This window comes from Capra hircus, chromosome 13 (assembly GCF_001704415.2).
Source record: "Capra hircus breed San Clemente chromosome 13, ASM170441v1, whole genome shotgun sequence".
NCBI lineage: Eukaryota > Metazoa > Chordata > Mammalia > Artiodactyla > Bovidae > Capra > Capra hircus.
The window spans coordinates 52,727,547-52,750,447 of NC_030820.1; the positions used below are offsets into that span (position 1 = coordinate 52,727,547).

Below are 22,901 nucleotides of genomic sequence, written 5' to 3' on the forward strand. Positions count from 1 at the left end.
CACCTGAGCTATTTAAAATCCTAAAAGATGATGCTGTGAAAGTGCTGCGTTCATTATGCCAGCAAATTTGGAAAACTCAGCAGTGGCCACGGGACTGGAAAAGATCAGTTTTCATTCCAATCCCAAAGAAAGGCAATGCCAGAGAATGTTTAAAGTACCATATAATATGCTCATTTCACATGCTAGCAAGGTAATGCTCCAAATCCTTCAAGCTAGGCTTCAGCAGTACTTGAACTGAGAACTTCCAGATGTACAAGCTGGGTTTTAAAGAGGCAGAAGAACCAGAGAGAAAATTGCCAACATTAGTTGGATCATGGAGGAAGTAAGGGAATTCCAGAAAAACATCTACTTCTGCTTCATTGGTATTGAATGAGTTCAATAGTATTAGCACAGAAACAAAGACATGAATCAATGGAACAAAACAGAGAGCTCAGAAATTAACCCACACACCTATAGTTAATTAATCTTTGACAAGGAGGTAAGAATATACAATGGGGAAAAGTCTTTCAGCAAATGGTGTTGGTAAAGTTGGACAATTGCATATAAATCAATGAAGTTAGAATACACCCTCTCATGACACTCAAAAATAAACTCAAAATGTCTTAAACACTTAAGCATAAGAAATAACAACATAAAGCTCCTAGAAAGGATTATAGGCAAGATAGCTTCTGACATAAATTGTCCCAATGTTTTCTTAGTTCAATTCCTCAAGGCAATAGAAATAAAAAACAAAAACGAGCAAATGAGACTTAAACTTACAAGCTTTTGCATAGCAAAAGAAACAATACATAAAACAAAATGACAACTTATAGAATAGGAGAAAATGTTCAAAAAGGATTTGACTTACAAGGACTTAATGTCCAAGAATATACAAATGGCTCATACAACTCAACAACAATAAATGAAAATATCCAACTTAAAAATGGGCAGAAGATGTAACAGACATTTCTCCAAAGAAGAAATACAAATGGCCTACAGATACATGAAAAGGTGCTCAAAATCACTAATTATTAGAGAAAAGTGAAAGTGTTAGTCACTCAGCCATGTCTGATTCTTTGCAACTCCATGGACTGTAGCCCACGGGGTCCCTCTGTCCACGGGATTCTCCACACAAGAATTCTAGAGTGGGTATGCATTCCCTTTTCCAGGGGATCTTCCCAACCCAGGACTCAAACCCAGGTCTCTTACAATCCAGGAGAATTCCTTACAGTCTGAGCCACCAGGGGAGCCTCAATTATTAAAGAAATACGAATTAAAACTACAATGATGTACCACTTCACACCAGTCAGAATGACCATCACTGAAAACTCTAAAAATAACGAATGTTGGAGAGGATGTAAAGAAAAGGGAACCCTCCTACACTGTTGACGGGAATATATTAGTAAGCTGATATAGCCACTATGCAAAACAGTATGGAGGTTCCTCAGAAAAATAAAAAAAGGATTGCCATATGATCCACCAATCCCGCTTCAGGGCATATATCCAGATAAAACTCTATTCCAAGAAGGTACATTTACCTTTATGCTCATAGCGGCACAATTCATTGTAACCAAGACTTGGAAACAATCCAAATGTCCATCAACAGACAAATGGATGAAGAAGATGTGGTACACAATATAACTCGGCTATAAAAAAGAATGAAATAATGCCATTTGCAGCAACATGGATGAAGCTAGAGATTATCATACTCAGTGAAGTAAAAAAAGAGAGAGGCAAATACCATATGATATCACTTAAATGAGGCATCTAAAATATGACACAAACATGTCTATGAAACAGAAACAAACTCGCGATTGCTAAGGGGGAGACGGTAGGTGTAGGGACAAAGTGGAAGGTTGGAGTTAGCAGATGTAAGCTATTGTATATGTGATAGATAAACAACACGGTCCTACTGAATAGCATAGAGAACTATACTCAGTATCTTATGATAAACTATAATGGAATATAATATATTAAAAATGAATATGCATATGCATATACATATATATATCTGAATCACTGTGCTGTATAGCTGAAATTAACACAACATTGTAAATCAACTATTGTTCAATAAAAAAGTTTTAAAGCAAGTAAACAAATTTGCGAAAACGCCCTTAAAGAGATCCATGTCTTAATACTCATCTGTGAATATTTTATTTTACATGGCCAAAGAGATTTTGTAAAAGTGATTGACTCTTGCTTTGGGGAGAATAACCTAGATTATCATTGTGGACCAATATACCCTTATAAAAAGGAGGCAGGAAAGCCAAAGGTAAAGAAGCACAAGTGACAATGGAAGCAAGACTGGAGTCATAAGAGGATGGAAACCATGAGAAAAGGAGTGTAGACAGTCTCAGGAATTTGGAGAGGCAATGATCACAGCCTCCAGGAGAAATGTAGCCCACTGACTCCTTGATTTTAGTCCAATAATACAATTTTTGGTACTTTGACATTCAGCATTATAATGAGACTGTCATTTTAAACCACTAAATGTTTGAAATTTTCTCTTAGAGCCTTAGGTAACTAATATAACATGACCATGTCATTGGAAAAAAATTCCAAGCACCTGTTTTACTTTCTTCTTAAACTGCATGTTCATTGGGTGTTGGGAGCTCTGCATATCACTGTCACTCAAGTATCTAGGTCGTTGGAGCTAAGTCCAACATGAGAACATGTATTTCTGGGGAAGGGGGACATTGGTTCATAAAGGTTTTTACAGTTAAATGAAAAACATGCCAAATACATCCATCACTTCTCCTTACAACTCAGTGATCTAAGAGGTCGTGTGGTCTCACCTAATGCAAAGGATAGAAATGCATCACTCTCTGAGAACACACAGTGAACAGACAGAAATATTTGGTGGAGCACGACACTTCCAGAGAGGGCTTAATGCACAAATCCAGTCTCTGCCACATCACTGACCTCTCTGTGCCTAGGTTCCTCTCTTGTATAAGGATCTCATGTAACAGGCTGATTGGGGTTACATGCAATGTACATGAAAGATACATGCAAAAGGCTGAGTTCAAGGCTGGATCATGGAGTACAAAGTCAACGAAAGCTGTTGTTGATAAATAGTGGAGAAAACCTACAGGATCACATGAGGATGAATACATAACTGCTTTGTGTCTTCCTCCAAGCAGCAGGTGAAGGGGAGCTGCAGGTGATTCAGCCTGAGAGGTCAGTGTCAGTTGCAGCAGGAGAGACAGCGACTCTGCACTGCACCGTGACCTCCCTGATCCCCGTGGGGCCCATCAAGTGGTTCAGGGGAACTGGGCCAGGTCGGGAGTTAATCTACAGTCAAAAAGGAGGTGTCTCCCCCCGAGTAACACGTGTTTCAGATACCACAAAGAGATACAACATGGACTTTTCCATTCGCATCAGTAACATCACCCCAGCAGACACTGGTGTCTACCACTGTGTGAAGTTCCAGAAAGGAGAACAGGGTGACGTGGAGTTTAAGTCTGGACCAGGCACTCATCTCACTGTGAGTGGTGAGTACAGCCTTTGTCCCCTGGATTCTGATAACTTGTCAACAAGAATGCCTTCCACCCTTTGAACCAAAAAACACAATCATGTACAGCAGTGTGTGCTCATATCATGATCTGGATCATGATCAGATTTCACTCCCTTCTATAGATCAGGAGAGTTGAGGCCTGTGGGGTTCGTGCTATTTGTTCAAGGCCCCATGGCTGGTAAAAGTGAGAAAATTCTGAGTCCCCTGTCTGCCTGGCTCCACAGCCCTTGGCTTTTTCACTCCATTCAGCCCTTTGGTTCCAGGGATAAAGGAGATGAATGTCTGAGTGACTTGCCCCGTCACTGTCCAGACCTCATTCCTGCCTCCATAGAATGCTCACCTCAACGTGGCTGAGTCTTCTCTTTATTCACACATACTGAACACCTACTGTGAGCCAGGGCCTGGTCCAGATGCTATGGAAGCAGAAGTGAACAAAGCAGAAAAGGGCTCTTATTCCATGAATTTCCTCTGAAAGAAGAGAGATTCATCTAGGGCAAGGAGTGAAAATTTTGTCTATTTCCTCTTCAGAAGCATCACACCGAGAAGAAATTCCGATAGCACCAGCTCAGTGTTTACTCTGATGGCCCTGCTTGGAGGAGAGGCCTAGAGGTTGGGTGCTTCCTGGGAATCTGTTAAGAAGACCCTCCTGTGATTCAGGGATTGACTCACACAGTCACTGAAGGCTGCCAGCAGAGCTGGGTCATCTCAGAATGTCCCTCCCCAGGGAAGAGGTTCATGTGGCTGACTTAGGATCAGCCCCACTGCGGTAGCAAAGGTGATCATTTAGAGTGTTCTGACCAAAACTCTGGATCCTCTTTCTAATTCCTGAATCCTGGGCTGTCAGCAGAGGAAGGACCTTTAGACACCATCCTCCCAACCTCCCACGTGCACATGGGGGCCTGAGAGCAAGAGGTATAGGGGCCCTGACCACAGTCACATGGTCAGTGAGGGGATCCTTCCAGAACCCAATCTATTTCAAAGCCAGTCTTCTTCCTGCACTGGCACTGGAACTCAATTCATGGAAGAACCTGGCACATAGGATTTGCAGAATAAAAATTCCTGGAATTAATCATGGAATAAGCTCTTTTCATGGTTTTCCCAAAGTTTCTGAAGGCCCCACGCATTCAGACCCTGAGCCTGATGTGACTGGAAACCACTCCTTACTTTCAGCTGCATGATTCCAAATCCCTCATTTCATATGAGCACCTAGAGCTGCCCTGTTTTCCAACAACTACCTAACTCTCAGCATATGGAGACAGCATCATTCATCTTACAGTCTCCTGTTGATGGACACTAAGTTGTTCCTAACCTTGGGCTACTGAAACAGTGCTGAGGTCAATAATCTTTCTATCTGTCACTCTCCTCAAAGGGGAGGTGATCACTGGAAGTGGCTTTGCTAGGTTGCAGCTGTCGACTGAAAAAAAAAGTACAATGCGAGAGTTGTGGGTTTAGTTTTATTTGGAGCAAAATAAGGACTGTAGCCTCAGAGACAGCATTTCAGATAGCTCTGAGAAATTGCTCCAAAGAAGTTGGTGGGGGGGCAATATATATGCGCTTTTGGTGAAGTGAGAACATGCAATCAAGCACACGAGTTTTGCAGAAGGTTTATGCTAGTCACAAGGAACAGATGTCACCATGAAAGATTTTGGTGCTTTTCTAGATATGAGGAGATGCAAGAATTGGGCTCATAAAATCATCTCAGAAAATATCTAAGTATCTGAAGGCCTGATCTGCCAGGTTTTTCCAGATCACAGAGTGCCTCATTTTTTATCTTCTTTCAGGACGTGTTGAAGGTCAGCAGCTACAGTGGCTCATAGTTTAACCCTTGTAAAGATAGAAAGCAAGTGTCAATTTGTAGGTGACTGAGGATATGTGTACGATTATCTGAGTGGATATTGCTAAATTTCCCTCTTAGTCATGGTAGCAACTGAGCCTCCTCAACCTTCAGACATCAGCAGGGAAGATGGTTTTTTCCTGATTTGCAGATATTACTTAACTTCCTAGATGGTGGGTCCCTTGCTCAACCTCGGTCACAAGTAGTAAGTGGTTCCATCGCCACTCAGATATGCTGCTTCCTGGAAGGTGGATCATTCTCTTCTTCAGGCTGCCTGCCCAGATGATTCCCTGGATGAGAAAGGAGGGAGGCGAGGGGGCCAGAAAGCATCAGCTTGTCAGATACTGAACCTTTCTCATGATGTTTACTCCTTATAACCAGTGTTCAGAAAGAAGAGTGTTTCCCCTTTACAGATGAGGACACTGATGCTCAGAGAAGGGACTTGTTCAGTGAGCATGTAAGGGAGCCAAGATTGAACCCCAGGCACTTTGACACACATCCCTGCTCTCTGTATACCCCACTGTGCTTGTCAAAGTGTGGGGGAAATCTCCAGCTCTGTCCTCTGAAATCCTTGTATTGTTCTGTTCTTTAGCAGTGGCACTAAAGAGAAGTCCACTGTGGGAGGTACGTTTACCTTTACAACCTGGACCAGACAGATACTGCAGTGTCTCTTGATGGGATGGGCTGAACCTCTTCTAAATGGCAGCACTCAGCACACTTAGCAGCACCAGGAGAGTTCCTCCATTGCTGTGATGTTGCCCCTTCACTAGGCTCCTATGGAGCAGGTCTGGGAAGGTTAGTGTGGACAGAGCCCAGAGGGGCCACTGCAATCCCAGCAGCACCAGGCATGCCCATTCCTGGCTCTGCAGACTGAGGATGAGGAGGGGGAGGTGTTCCCTAGAGGGTGGTGGGATCCCCATGTGAGCAAGAGTTCCTATTCTAGACTCAGGTGTCAGGAGCTTGTGTCTTCCCTTGCGCCTTCAGAGTCTCTATGCCTGGGCCCTCAGAGGCCATGCCTCCCTGTAGTCACTTGAAGTCAAGAATCTGAGAGAAAAGGGGAAAGTGGTGGTTGTTGTGGGGGCTCCTGAAGGTGGGTGCTTGCTCTGCTGATGGAAATGAAAGCTTGGAGCTGACAGGAAATATTGGGACATAGTACTCTTGCCTGGAAAATACCAAGGACGGAGGAGCCTGGTGGGGTGCAGTCCATGGGGTTGCTAAGAGTTGGACACGACTGAGCGACTTCACTTTCACTTTTCACTTCCATGCATTGGAGAAGGAAATGGCAACCCACTCCAGCGTTCTTGCCTGGAGAATCCCAGGGACGGGGGGGCCTGGTGGGCTGCCGTCTATGGGGCCACACAGAGTCGGACGACTGAAGCGATTTAGCAGCAGCAGCAGCAGCAGTGGAGGGAAGGATGAAGACTTAGCCCCTTCATTTTTTCAGCCTCAGTTTTCTCTTCTGTAAAATAGTAATCATCACTGTCTCCTTTCAGAAGAGTTGGAAGTATCTAAGGTGCTCTGTCTAAATCACCAGTGCAGAGTAGAGACACCCAAAGTGGGGTATTATTTCAAGGCTGTGACCCAATTCCCTGTGTTCCCATTTCTCACCTGTAATGTTTGCAGAATGTACTGAGGGCACATGACCCGGTGACAAGGCAACCCCTCAGAGAGCAATGGTGCTGAACTCCCAGGCTGTGTGGTCCTCACAGAGCCTCTAGTCCTCAGTTTCCCCATCTGTGAAATGATGGTAATCACACTACCTTTCAGGAGTCTGTGATGACTGGAGAGGGCTAAGAAGCCCTGGATGGAGTGGGTTAGGCTGTCCCTGAGCTCAGTGCACAGCAGTTGAGAGCCTGAGCCGAGCCCCTGCTTGGGCTCCTATTCCAACTCTGGGGCCTCTGACGAGTCCCTCCCAAGTTGGCGCTCAGTGTCCTTGTCCTTCAGTGATGGCCCCGCCCTCACAGAGCAGCTGCAGGGACTGAATAAGGGACGCATGTCAAGAGCTTAGAGCAGAGCCGGGCATGTGATACGTGTTCCATTAATGTGGGCTCTGATGTGCCACAGACAGAGGACCTCCATAAACCATAAACAAAATGAAAAGACAATCTACAGAAAGTGAGAAAATATTTTCAAATGATGCAGCTGAAAAGGGCTTTATTTCCAAAATATACAACAGCTCATACAACTCAAAAATACCAAAAACCAAACAACCCAATTGAAAAATGGGCAGATCTAAGTAGACATTTTTCCAAAGAAGAAATACAAATGACCAAGGCACATGAAAAGATGCTCAACATTACTAATTATTAGAGAAATGCAAATTAAAACTACAGTGAGGCACCACTTCACACTGGTCGGAATGGCCATCATTAAAATTTGTATGACTCATATTGATGTATAGCAAAACCATCCATTAAAGCAATCCATAAAGCAATTATCCTCCATTTAAAATAAATATATATTTTTTAAGTTGTACAAATAACAAATGCTAGCGAGGATGTGGAGAAAAGAGGAGCCCTCCTATACTATTGGTGTGAATGTAAATTGATGTGACTGCTATGGAAAATATTATGGAAGTTCCTCATAAAACTAAAAATAGAATTACCATATGATCCAGCAATCCCACCCCAGGGCATATATCTCTTTCTCCAAAAAGATGCATGCATCCTTATGTTCATAGCAGTACTATTCACAATAGCTAAGACAAGGAAACAAAGTACATGTCCATCAATAGATGAATGGATGAAAAAATGGGGAACATATATACAATGGAATACTACTCAGCGGTAAAAAATGAAGAAATAATGCCATTTGCAACAGCATAGATAAACTAGTGATTATCATACTAAGTGAAGTAAGTCAGAACAAGAAAGACAAATACCACGTGATATCACTTGTATGTGGAATCCAAAAAATGACCCAGGGAGTTGCCTGATGGTCCAATGGTTAGGATTTCATAATTCCATTGCAGGGGCCTGGGATTGATTCCTGGTAGGGGACCAAAACCTCAAGGTACACGATGTGGCCTAAAAAAGAAAAAGAGAGAGAGAGACAAATGTACCTACCTATGAAACAGAAATAGACTCAAGGACATAGAGAACAGAGTTGCAGTTGTCAAGGTAATGGGGTAGGGGTTAGGTAAGCTATTATATATAGAAAGGATAAAGAACAAGGTCCTACTGTACAGCGCACAGAACTATATTCAGTATCCCGTGATAAACAGTAACAGAAAAGAATATATTTTAAAATATGTATAACTGAGTCACATTTTGTGCTGCAAAATTAATACAGCATTGTAAATCAATACACTTCAATTAAAACAAGTTGTAATCAAGTAAACAAAACGTAGCCCCCCAAAGAGATCCATGTCCTAATACTCACTAGTGAATGTTTTACTTTACATGGAAAAAAAAACTTTGCAAACGTGATTAAGGCTCTTGCTATGGGAGACTATCCTTGCTTATAAATGGGAGCCCAATAAAATCTTATTAGAAGAGGCAAGAAATCCAAAGTTAGAGTACAGGTGACAATGGAAGCACAATAAGAAGATAGAAACCTTGAGAAGAAGAAAGTAGACAGTGTCAAGAATTTGCAGAAGCAATGATAAGAGCCTCTAGAGAAATGTAGCCCAGTTGACTCCTTGATGTTAGTCCAGCAATACTGTTTTTTGTCCTTTCACATCCAGAATTATAAGATAATAAAACTATCATTAAGTCACTAAATTTTTGTTAATTAACTACAACATCCTTAGGTAACTAGTATAACATATGTCATTGTGACACACTGTCACTGTGCCTTTGGAAAAAGTCCCAGGGAGTTGAAACAATGTTTTACTTTCTTCATAAACTAAATGTTCATTGTGTGCTGGAAGCTCTGAATATCACTGTCACTCAAGTATCCAGGTTGTTGGAGCAAATTGCATCATGAGTGTGTGGATCCCTGGGGAGGAGTGAAGTTGGTCCATAAAGGTATTTGCTGTTTAATGAATAACATACAAAATACATGCATCACTTCTCCTCATAACTCAGTGATCTAAGAGGTATGTTCAGTCCAGTTCAGTCCAGTTCAGTCGCTCAGTCGTGTCCGACTCTTGGCGACCCCATGAACCGCAGCACGCCAGGCCTCCCTGTCCATCATCAACTCCCGGAGTCAACCCAAACCCATGTCCATTGAGTCGGTGATACCATCCAACCATCTCATCCTCTGTCGTCCCCTTCTCCTCCTGCCCTCGATCTTTCCCAGCATCAGGGTCTTTTCAAATGAGTCAGCTCTCCACATCAGGTGGCCAAAGTACTGGAGTTTCAGCTTCAACATCAGTCCCTCCAATGAACACCCAGGACTGATCTCCTTTAGGATGGACTGGTTGGATCTCCTTGAAGTCCAAGGGACTCTCAAGAGTCTTCTCCAACACCACAATTCAAAAGCATCAATTCTTCGGCACTCAGCTTTCTTTATAGTCCAACTCTCACATCCATACGTGACTACTGGTAAAACCGTAGCCTTGACTAGACAGAACTTTGTTGGCAAAGTAATGTCTCTGCTTTTAAATATGCTGTCTATGTTGGTCATAACTTTCCTTCCAAGGAGCAAATGTCTTTTAATTTCATGGCTGCAGTCACCATCCACAGTGATTTTGGAGCCCAAATAAGAGATCATGTGGTCCCACCTAATGCAAAGGGCAGAATGCAGCACTCCCTGAGGACACACAGTGAACACCCAGGAATACTGGGTCGATCATGACACTTCCAGAGAGGGCTCAAGTACTCAGTCCCCGTCTCTGCCACGTCACTGACCTCCGTGCCTCGGTTCCTCTCCTGTATTAGCGTCTTACATTACAGGCTCGTTGTGCAAGCTTCATGCAATGAACATGCAGTGGGCTGAGTGTAAGGCCCATTCATGGTGCAGTCAGACAATGAAAGCTGTTGTTGATTGTTGATAAACATTTGAGAAAACCTACAGGATCACATGAGGATGAATACATAACTGCTTTGTGTTTTCCTCCAGGAGCGGCAGGTGAGGGGGAACTGCAGGTGATTCAGCCTGAGAGGTCAGTGTCTGTTGCAGCAGGAGAGACGGCCACTCTGCACTGCACCGTGACCTCCCTGAGCCCCGTGGGGCCCACCAAATGGTTCAGGGGAACTGGGCCAGGTCGGGAGTTAATCTACAGTCAAAAAGGAGGTGTCTCCCCCCGAGTAACAAGTGTTGCAGATACCACAAAGAGATACAACCTGGACTTTTCCATCCGCATCAGTAACATCACCCCAGCAGACACTGGTGTCTACTACTGTGTGAAGTTCCAGAAAGGAGAACAGGGTGACATGGAGTTTAAGTCTGGACCAGGCACTCATCTCACTGTGAGTGGTGAGTATGGCCTGAGTGTCCTTCATCCCCTGGTCTCTGACAAGTCAACAAGAATGCCCTTCACTCTTTGAGCAAAAAAAGGAATCCAGTACAACAGTGATCTGGACATGATCTGATTTTACTCCCTTCTACAAATCAGAGTATTTGAGGCCATGACGGCTGTGCTATTTGCTCAGGGCCCCACAGCTGGTAAACGTGGGAAAAGCCTGGATCCCCGTCTACCTGGTTCCACAGTCCTTGTCTTTTCCATCTCATTCAGTCCTTTGATTCCAGGGATAAGGGAAATGAAAGTGAGTGACTTGCAAAAAAAAAAAAGAAAAAAAGAAAGTGAGTGACTTGCTCCTTGACAGGCCAGGCCTCACTTCTTACCTCTAGAGAGTGCACCCTCAGTGTGGCTGAGTCTTCTCTTTATTCAGCACTTATTGAGCACCTTCTGTGTGCCAAGCCCTGCTCTGGATGCTGTGGAAGCAGCAGTGAACAAAGCAGGCAAGGGCTCCTCTCCCATGAAGCTTATGTCCTCTTCCTCCCAAAGGGGAGAAAGTCAACCAGGGCAGGGAGGGGAGATGTGTTATTCTTTATTTCCTATTCAGAATTTCCTAAACTGGGAAGAAATTTCAAGAGATGCAGTTTCAGTGTTTATTTTTATGGCCCTGCTCAGTGACAATGCCAAGAGGTTGGGTGTTTCCTTCTGTCCTTCAGGGACTGACTCACACAGTCACTAAAGGCTCCCAGCAGAGCTGGTTCATCTCAGAATGTCCCTCCTCAGGGAAGCAGTTCTCCATGTGGGTGACTTAGGAGCAGTGCCATTGAGGCAGCAAAGGTGCTCATTTAGATTTTTCTGACAAAGGCCCTGAATCCTTGACTCTCAGCACAGGATGGGCCTTAGGCATCATCCTCCCAACCTCCTATGTACAGATGGGGCCCTGAGGCCAAGAGGTGACAGGGGCCCAGACCACAGTCACATAGTCAGTGAAAGGATCCATCAAGAACCCAGTTTGATTCAAGGCCAATCTCCTTCCTGCACCAGTATTGGAACTTGTTTCATGGAAGAGCCTAGTGCATAGAAATTGCAGAATACAAATACAAATACCAGAGTATTGATTTTTTTGTTTTTTTTGGCCAGAGTTCCAATATGTTTCTAATGAGCAGCCATGTTTAAAAACAGCTGGACTATATGAGGATCTTTTACTTTTATTCAGTTTGTTCCAGTTTTTCTATTTCATATTCAGTGCTCCCATTTCATTTAGTTTATGTTTTCCAGTTTCTCCATCTCTTCTTTCTGTTGATGTTCATTTCTCAAACCTTTATCAAGTATAGTAGAAAAGCTTTTGTATACATATATATAAATTATATATAACATATATATTTTAGAAAACTTATGAATTTTTACCTAACTAAAAAAATATGATATTTTGATTCTACTTGTTTGACTTAGTATTAATAGAATGCTAGATATCTAGTTTAAAAATATAGATATGCAATAAGCAACAAAAGTTCACTATCTAGGACAGGGAACTAGAGTCAGTATCTTATAATAATTTATAATGGAAAATAATTTCAAAAATAACGTATGTATATATGTATAACTGAATCACACACACACAAAATAATTCTACTTTTTGAGATTTAGTTATGTTTATCTTTTTGCCAAAAGGGATTATTTCAGTTATTCTTTATCTTGCAACTGGGATTCTGTGCTATTTTCACACGAGTTTCTGATCATGCCAGAATCTCCCTCACCCCTTTTGGGGAGGGATATACTGAGCAAGGTCTATGCCTCTGTTTTCATGAATATGGAGCCCTCACTTTCTCTCCCTGTATGGAAAATCTGTGGGTCGAGCACAAAATGCTATTCCAGTAATTGTCAAGTTCAAAGACCCGCACTTATTTCCACATGAGAATCAGTATCCACTGAAACCTGAGGTTAAGGAAGGGTTAAAACCCCTCATCGAAAATTTAAAGGAACAGAGACTATTAATTCCCTGTAACAGTCCTTACAACACTCCTATTTTGGGAATAAAGAAATCAAATGGTAAATGGAGACGAGTTCAAGATTTATGTATCATAAATGAGGCTGTAGTTCCTTTACAGCCCGTGGTGCCTAATCCTTATACTCTATTGTCTGAAATTCCTGAACGAGCCAAATATTTCTCAGTAATTGATTTAAAAGATGCCTTCTATTCAGTGCCTTTGGCGGAAGAAAGTCAATTTAATTTGCCTTTGAAGACCCTACGCAGCCAGCTTCTCAGTTAACCTGGACAGTTTTGCCCCAGGGATTTCGTGACAGTCCTCAGTTATCTGGACAAAGTTTGTCACGGGATCTACAAAAACCTTAATAGCTCTGAAGCGGTGGTGTTACAATATGTAGATGATATTTTGCTCTGTGCTGAGACAGAGGAAGCTTGTTTGCAAGCCTCAGAAGATTTCTTAAACTTTCTGGCAGGCTGCGGTTGCAAGGCATCAAGAGAAAAGGCTCAGCTTTGTCAACAATTAGTTATCAACAGTTAGATATCAATTAGTTGTCCACAGTTAGATATCTGGGCCTAGTCATATCAGATGGAGAAGGAAATGGCAGCCCACTCCAGTGTTCTTGCCTGGAGAATCCCAGGGACGGGGGAGCCTGGTGGGCTGCCGTCTGTGGGGTCGCACAGAGTCGGACACAACTGAAGTAACTTGGCAGTAGCAGTAGCATCTTTTTGCCAGTTTTTTAAAATGTCCTATGGACATCTAACAACAATGTATGAGATACAAAATTTTAAATATATTGTGTAGGATATGATTAATATAAACTAATTAAATATAATTCAATTATATTTAAGTTAATAACATCAAGATATTCCTATTATTTTTTCTACATTTGATAAAATATTCTCAGATAAATGTTAATATGTCTCACTATGTTTATATATTTTTTCTTTTCCATTAAAAAAAAAGGAACTGAATCTGACTCCAGGCAAGGCTCCTTCCTTCACTGGCATTGGCACTAGTTTTCTGGAAGGGCCTGGCATGTAAAAGTTGCAGAATAAAAACTCCTTGGGCTTCCCTCAGAGCTCAGTCAATAAAGAATCTGCCTGCAATGCAGGAGACCCAGATTCAACTCCTGGGTCGGGAGGACCCCCTGAAGAAGGAAATGGCAACCCACTCCAGTATTCTTGCTAGAGAAACCATGGACAGAGAAGTCCAGCAGGCTATAGTCCGAGTCGCAAGAGTTGGACATGACTTAGTGAGTAAACCACCACCACCCAAAATCTCCTTGAATTAACCAAGGAACAGGCTGTTTTCATTCCTTTCCCCAAGGTTCAGAAGGTCCCTCACATTCAGACCCTGAGCCTGAGGTGACTAGAAAACTCTCCCTACCATGATCCCAAAACCCTCATTCCATATCAGCACCTAGAGCTGCCCTGTTTTTCAACAACTACTTAACACTCAGCATATGGAGACAGCATCACTTATCTCACAGTCTCCTGTTGATGGAGACTAAGTTGTTCCTAACCTTGGGCTACTCAAACAGTGCTAAGGTGGATAAGTTTTCCAAGCGTCTCTGTACTCAGAGGAGAAATACCCATTGCTAATTCAGACATGAAATGAAGTGAAGTCACTCAGTCGTGTCCGACTCTTTGTGACCCCATGGACTGTAGCCTACCAGCCTCCTCCCTCCATGGGATTCTCCAGGCAAGAGTACTGGAGTGAGTTGCCATTTCCTTCTCCAGGGGATCTTCCCAAGCCAGGGATCGAACCCGAGTCTCCCGCATTCCAGGCAGATGCTTTAACTTCTGAGCCACCAGGGACTCAGCCACCAGTTCAGACAGTATGTGGATTTTAATTTGTGTCATGCTATTGCCTAATTTCCCTCCTAGTCTTGGTAGCAAATAATCTCCCCAAACACCTAGCCATCAGCAGGGAAGGTGTTTTTTCCTGATTTCTCAGATATTACTAAACTTCCCAGATGGTGGGTCCCCTGCTCAGTCTCAGTACAGCCAGTAAGTGGCTCCACCATCTCTCAGATGTGCTGGCTCCCAGGGCTGCTCATCCTCTTCCGCAGGCCGCCTGCCCAGATGATTCCCTGGTTGAGAAAGGAGGGAGGGGAGGGGAGGAGCAGCCTGTCAGATGGTGAATCCTCCTTAGGCATTTACTCATTATAAACAGTGTTCAGATGGAAAGGTTGTCTGTTTACCACTTTTACAGATGAGGATCCTGAGGCTCAGAGAGGGAACCTAATTTGTGAACTGGTAGAGGAGCCAAGATCGAATCCCAGGCACTCACAGTCACACAGCCCTGTTCTCTGCACACCCCACTGTGCTTATCAAAGTGTTGAGAAGACTCCAGTCCTGTCCTCTTAAAATCATATTTCATTCTTTTCTTTAGAGATAAACATTTTAAAAGGCCCTGTAAGGGAGGCAAGTCCAGTTTTACAACCCAGATGAGACAGATCATTCGGTGTCACATGATGTGCTGAAAAGTTCCGCAATGACAGGGATCAACACTCTTAAAAGCATCAGGAGATTTTCTCCCCATTGATGTGATGTTGCCCCTTCACCAGGCCCCTGTGGAACAGATCTGGGAAGGGTGGTGTGGACAGAGCCCAGAGGGGCCACTGCAATCCCAGCTGCACCAGGCATGCTCATTCCTGGTTCGGTGGACTGAGGATGAGGAGGGGGAAGTGTTCCTTAGAGGGTAATGAGGGCCCATGTGAGCAAGAGTTCCTGTTCTAGACTCAGGTGTCAGGAGCCCATGTCTTCCCTTGTTGTTCCAGGGTCGCCAGGGCTGGGCCCTGAAAGGCTCCTCCTCCCTGTAGTCACTTGAATTCAAGAACCTGAGGGAAAAGGCAGGGTGGTGGTCAGTGTGGGGGCTCCTGAAGGTGGGCAGTTGCTCTGCTGATGGACCTGAAAGCTTGGACTTGACAGGAAATACCAGGACACAGTCAGGGGGTGAGAGGAGACAGACCCTTCATTTCTCTCCGCCTCAGTTTCCTCATCTGCACGATGGTGGTCATCATGTCTTTCAGGAGAGTTGGAAGGATTTGAGGAGCTCTGTCCAAATCACCAGCACATTTCCCTGTACTGGGCACCCCCTTCCTCACCTGGAGAAAGAGGATGATCACACAACCTTTTCAGGGTGTCCTGAGGGCAGAATGACCTGGTGAAAGGAGAGCCCTTCAGGGAGCAATGGTGCTGGCCTCCCAGGCTGTGGGGTCCTGGGCACGTCTCAGTTCCCTCTTGTCTTCAGTTTCCCCATCTACGAAATGATGGTGATCACACAACTTTCAGGGTCAGTGATTGACTAGAGAGGGCCTAGGAAGCTCTGGATTGGGGCTCAGGGAGGGGGGTGGGGTGGGAGGTGGTTAGGGTGTTCCTGAGCTCAGTGCAGTGTCTGAGAGCCTGGGCCAAACCCCTGCCTGGGAACTCATCCCAACTCCGCCCCGTCCCAGCGCTGGGACCTCTGCTGAATCTCTCCCCACTCTGGGCCTAAGTGTCCTCATCCCTCAATGACAGCCCTGTCCTCACAGAGCAGCTGAAAGGACTTAATGAGGGACACATGTCAAGAGCTTAGAGCAGACCCTGGCATGTGATACATCTTCCACTAACATGAGCCTGATGTTTTGGAGCCAGAAGACCTCAGACAGGGTCACTTTCCTTCCAGGACTGAGTACCATTGAGTTACTGTGGAGCTGGGTGCCTTTCAACCTCAGCTGCTCATTGGAATCACCTGGGAGATGGTGACAAGATCCCAGGACCCTGGCTATACTATAGAAATCCTGATTTAAGTGCACAGACATGGCCTGGACAGCTGAGTGTCTTAACTCCTGTGGAGGATGCTGGTGCCCAGCTAGGGCAGAGAAGCCTGAGCTGTGTGTTCTCTGAGGTCACCAAGAGGGAAGGCTGTGGTTTTTCCCTGATAGAGGTCAGTCCCCTGCTGTGCCTGGGTTATAAGAACAGCTCTCCCAGGTGTGAGCGCTTCAGAATAACCTGTGATGGTGACAGACCTTAGGAGGCCCAAGAAACTCAGCTGAGTGGAGTGGTAAGGAGACCCACACCCCAACAGAGCTCACCTGGGTTGAGAGGGCCTTCCTACTCACTCAGACCGTCCTGTTCAGACCAGAGCTTCATCACTGGGGAAATCTTCCCATCTTTAGACACCTGTGTGCCTAAACAGGCATTGGAATCCCTGCAAACACTCCCTTCTCAGCCTGGAGCCCTCCGGCCTCAACAACCACAGTGACTCTGATGAAATCGGTCCTCCTTTCAGAGTGCTTCTAGCTTCTATAAAGAACTAATCTGCAGGAAAATGCCTGTGATCTCTTGTGTGTTTTGAAAGCTAATTCCCCAAACTTATTTCTGATGGGATTATTTTTTATAATTGGGGACAGATTCATAATTTGGTGTTTCTACTATTTTTTTTAATGTCGCTTTTTGCATGGCAGCTGTTTGGAGCAGAATATGACTCTCCTTGGTGCTTCAGCTGTGCTTTTGTTTTGGCTTCAGAACTAGAATGACCAGATCTTATGATAACAAGGGCATCTCTAGTGGCTTAGATGGTAAAGAAAGTGCCTACAATGCTGGAGACCTGGGTTGAATCCTTGGGTCAGGAAGATCCTCTGAAGAAGGAAATAGCAACCCACTCCAGTATTCTTGCCTGGAGAATCTCATAGACAGAGGAGCCTGGAGCGCTACAGTCCATGGGGTCGCAAAGAGTTGGACACAACTGAGTGACTAACACTTTCACTTTTCTTTTATGATAAGATCATGGGTGTTATTGATTAAGCACCTACTGTATGCCAAGCTCTGTGTTTTATATACATCCTCATCTTACCAGGTGGTGCTTGTATCCACTTTGTCCAGAAACAGTGAGGCTCAAGGGTAAAGAACTGCGACACTAAAATCAATCAGTCCTGTGTGCAGTGAGGTGAACTCTGACCTTAATTGCCACGTGTCCTTGGACAGCTTCACTCTCCCTGAATTTTGTCCTGTATATGGGGCCTGAATTTTGTCCTGTATACAGCTCTGAGCCTTCCTCTCAGAGCTGAAGGGGGGATTAGAGAGCTGAGGGTGATCAAGAGATCAGGCCATCTTTAGGCTCTGAGGAAACTCTGGATAAGTAGTAACTGATCACAGTACCTCATCCCTTTAGGGATGTCCAGGATGCTGGTGTTTATACAATTTGACATATTAAGGTAGCTAATATGAGGAACATATAGCTATGTATGTCCTCAAATGTTTGATGAGTTTTAGGAAGCAAGCTAAATATTTAGAAATGCAAATATCTGTAATGTTTGCTGTCTACAGACTTTTGCAGGAGGTATTGGGTAATAATGAACAATTGAGAGACACCCTACGGGACTCCTCTACAGGGACCCTCACATTTGACTTGCTGATTTGTGTGAATCTGGGTTTTTTGTAGGCCTATGTCTGTGTCTCTGTGGATTTAATACCAGTTAAGAAGCTAAGCACCTGTGGCTTCTCAGCACTCAGTGATCTTTCTTTTCAACCCAAAACTAACCCAAGAGAAAAACCCAACTCAGAAAGATGCCTATTTGCGCCCTCCTTTGAAATCCAGGGATCGATATACTAGTCCTACTGGCATTTTTGTGGGAAGAGTAACTACCTGAAAGACAGTTCTGAACATAAAGAGTCCAGGTTCAAGAGAGGTATGTATTTGTTTAGTTTAGTGAAGCATCTTGTTTTACTCCCAGCAAAAACACTTCCAGCACCGGATTTAACTCTCCCTGAAGCCTGGGCAGGATAATGCCAGCCGCCCTCTTTCATAGATGAGGAGCTAGAAGGTGCCACAACCACACCTCTCATCCACTCGCCACCCTGCTTCAGCTTCTGTGTGGTCCTGCTGTGCTCCTGCTTCCCCGCATTTCCTGCTGTAAATGCATTTTCTGAAGTTAGTTAAGTTTTCCAGGCGAGCCCAGTCAGGAATAGTTAATAAAAGAGTGAGCCCCAAAAGTACTTTTGTTCCTGTGCCCAGATTGGCGGGAAATCCCCCGGCAGAGGAAAGAAGGTGGACTCTGAACTCAGGTCTGGAATTCCAGTCAGCCCTGCCCCTGATTCAAAGTCACCCCTGGGAACCTGTAGGTCTCCCCTTAACGTGACGATGGTAACACTGCCCTCCCAGAATTATTTGAAGAATTTAAAAATAATATATTTTCAATTTCTTAACATTGTCACAAGTTTTTGTTAGTGGTGATAATCATAATCATATTCAGTGTTTATAAATGTTCCTTTTGTAGCCAAGCCCTCCACGCCCATGGTATCTGGCCCTCAGTGAGGGCTACACCTGAGCAGACCGTGAGCTTCACCTGCACATCCCACAGCTTCTCCCCCAGAAACATCTCCCTTTAATGGTTCAAAAATGGCAATAAGCTCTCAGCCTCCCAAACCAGTGTGGATCCAGAGGGAGACAGTGTTTCCTACAGCATCTCCAGCACAACCAAGGTGCTGTGGGCCCCGGGAGATATTCACTCCCAGGTCATCTGCGAGGTGGCCCACGTCACCCTGCAGGGGGGCCCTCTTCTCCTTGGGACTGCCAACTTGTCCAAGACTATCCAAGGTAGGTGCCCCTCATGTTAGCTCAAGTCCACACCTGCCCCCAAGACCCCAGCTAGCTTCTCCCGCCTGCTTTCTGCTCCATGCCTTGAACTGCCTGGAATCTACTTCCTGACATTCCTGCCCAACACCAGGCTTCCAGTTGAGCTCTTCACTCACTTCTATGTATACCTGTGCCAAACACTATGCTAAATAGTTTTCTTTACTTTATCAATGGCTTCTCCAATTACTGAGCACCTACTATAAGCCATGGAGAAGGAAATGGCAACCCGCTCCAGTGTTCTTGCCTGGAGAGTCCCATAGACAGAAGTCTCTCGGACTGCAGTCCATGGGGTCGCAAGGAGTCGGACACAACTGAGTGACTAGGGACCTATAAGCCGGGCCTTTATGCGCCTAGGGATTTCATTTGTTTTGCTGCAGTTATTATGTTCCTACTGTATGATAGGGACTGATCCTGCTGATTGCAAACATTATAACCCTAATAGGAGCTATCAGTTTTTGAGCACCCACTGTGTGCCCTGCACTGTGCTTAGTGATTTCATTGCTATGCAGAGAGACCCTTTGAGCACTTGCTTCCCACCTGGCTCTGACCTGGGTGCTATGGCCTGTCCCATATTGTCAGAGCTTCTTCTCTGTGCTCTTTCAGTTTTACCCACCTTGGAGCTTACACAACACCCCATGGGGAACCAGGTGAATGTCATTACCTGCCAGGTGAACAAGTTCTACCCCAGAGACTTGCAGCTGACCTGGTTGGAGAATGGAATCATATTCTGAACAGAAGTGACCTTAACCCTCATAGAAAACAAGGATGGAACCTTTAACTGGACAAGCTGGCTCCTGGTGAACTCCTCTGCCCACAGGGAGGCTGTGGTGCTCACCTGCCAGGTGGAGCATGACGGGCAGCTGGCAGTCACCAAAAATCATACCCTGGAGGTCTCTGCTCGTCAGAAGGACCAGGGCACCCACAAGCTCCCTGGTGAGGACTCCACTCCAACTGACCCAATTGTTTATAATGAAGGGAGTACTTCATGCTTTTTATCGAACAATCTGGAAGTCAATAGATATAAACTAGAACTTTAAAGTGAATTCCCTCCTGACCACTGGTAAGAGTATGGTATATTCTTTATAGATCCTTTGACATAAACATCCGTGGCATTAAGAAAGAGAGGAAGGAAGAATGTCGTCCTGTTCAGTGTCCTGCCTCTTTCTTTCTTCAAATAACTGTTTTTGTGTTCACCATTCCATGTCTGCCCACTTGCCACCTCCTTATTCTTTCTAACCTCTGCCTGGTCTCTCTTCAGCCTAGACTTTTCCATCCATATCCGGAACATCACGCCAGTAAATGTCTGTACTTACTACTCTGTGAAATTCTGGAAGGGGAGCCGTGAGTTGCCCCAGGCACCCAGGTGACCATGAGCGGCCCCCGCGTGGGCTCCTTTGTCCTTTGATTTGTGACAGTGGGCCAGAAATGATCACAAGCGCTCACTGCACATTAACCAAATGCAACTGTCAGTTCATCTCCTTTTCTGCTCCAGCCACCCAGTGGGCTTTGAGTTTACAGAAGGGACTCAGGGAGCAGTGGGGATGGGGGTGGGCCTTGTGTTGTTGAAGATTTGTTGCCTGTAGTCCAGGGCATTGGGCTAAAGTAATCAAGGTGAATGAGTTCCTGAGGACAGGAATCCCAAGCCTGCACAAGAGATGCATGCTAATTACAGACTTGTTCTCCCACAGCTTGGACTTGTTCCAATGACAGCACCCCCGCTTTATATAAATAAAACATCTCGTAGGCTGTCATGTAACATCAAGAGAGGGTCAAGTCAGGTTTCCAGGAATCTTTCTCCAGGAGACTTTTCAAAGGCCCACATTTCTTCCAACATGCCCTATGGTATTGCCCTCATCTGTTGGGTCAATGCTGGGTCACTGAGTGTCCATGTCCCTGCCTGCTGGAAGAATTAAGAGAGGAAAGAGAGAACAAACAACTTCCTTTAAACTAGTGATATAGAGAAGTTGCATAATTGTGTCCACAACTTATGTGTGTCAATGGTGTCTGCAATTGTGTGGTCTTTTCATTAGGGACATTGTTTTCTAGAAAACTAGTACCAGTGTACACTTAATATAATCAATACTAATTCCCAATATCATTTAAAGTGGAATATAAATTCAAATTTTTCAAAATATCTTTTATAATTATTTTTTGTTCACCAAAATTGTTTTTAATTCATCTGTAAGTTTTTGACAAAATTTTCCTGTAGCACCATGTGGGTCATGAGAATCTTTTTTTTTTTTTTTAATTTGAAGCAAAATTTCAATTGTTTAAGACTATTCAGAACATTCATTTCATATTGTGTGAGCTGTGGTAGGCTGTGCTTTTTGAGTTATTTCTTCCATTGTCTTTGAGTTTTCAAATTGCTGTCTGTACAGTTGTTCATAAAAGTCTCTTATTATCCACTGATATCTGCAGAGTCTGTACTAATGTTTTCCATTTCCATTCCTGTTACTGGAAATGTGTCATTCCTCCTTTTTCATTTATTTATTAGAAGCATTTCATTTTAATGGTATTTTGAAAGAACACACTCTTTGTTTCAGTTATTTTCTCTATTGTTTTTGTTTTAAGTTTCATTGATTTTTCTTTTCCATTTTTGATTTCATTTATTTTTCTTATTTCTGTATTATTTCCTCTCTTCCTTTTGCCTTAGGTTATCTTGCTCCTCATTTTCTAATTTCTTGAAGCAGAAATTTAGGTTATTGGTTTAGACTTTCTTTTTGTCTAGTGCCACATCTGGGTCTCTTTTTGTGCTAGGGAATTAGGAGAGTGGACCTGGGGGGCTGACTGCTGTGCTCTTCCTCCAGTCCTCAGGTCTCCAGCCTGTTCACCTCTTCTTCCACCCAGAGTTCTCCTATGCTTATCCTCTGTGTTATTTCTAGGGTTCAAGTTGTACTTAACAGGGAGTATGAGAGAGAAGGGTTCATGTAATCTTGTCTGCAGTGGCTTGGAAATGCTTTCTAATCTTCCATCTCCTTCTTGGACTCAACCAGGGTTGGTACTTCTGGGCTCTCCCATCAAGGTTGCTAGTGAGTAAGGCTGGAAGCATTTTTTGAAACATTTAGGTTGGCAGGCTGAAGAGAAGCGTAAAATGCTGATATGACCCTTCCACCCAGACCCAAAGCCTACCCTGAGCATCTGAGGGCTCCAGCCATTGCACTCCTGGGTCCAGTGGGTCTAGTGTGAGGATGCATATCTTCTTGTTTGTTCTTATGGTACTGAGATGTCTTACAATATTTCTAGCCTCTCTTCTCTCAGCACAGCATAATCTACCATTTAAAGGAGTTTTTGGTTAGTTGGTTTTCATAGAGGGAGAAAGGTTGTGAGTCCTCTCATTCTTTGGTTCTCTTTCGTCTTTCAGGAACGTAAATCCTGAAATCCCTTCCACTATGTTTTTCCTTTTCCCCATTTTCCCTTCACCATTCAATAGCCAAACAGTACTTTTTCCTTCTTTTCACCTAGAAGCTGGGGCTTCCCAGGTATCTCAGTGGGTAAAGAATCTGCCTGCAATGGAGGAGTCATAGGTGTCACAGTTAGATTCCCGGGTCAGGAAGATCCTCTGGAGGAGGGCATAGCAACCCACTCCAGTATTCTTGCCTGGAAAATCTCATGGTCAGAGAG

At 44.2% G+C, this 22,901-nt stretch overlaps 1 pseudogene; it reads left to right on the plus strand.

Annotated features, from left to right (window-relative positions):
* Positions 314-22,649, plus strand: LOC102175040 (annotated as a pseudogene).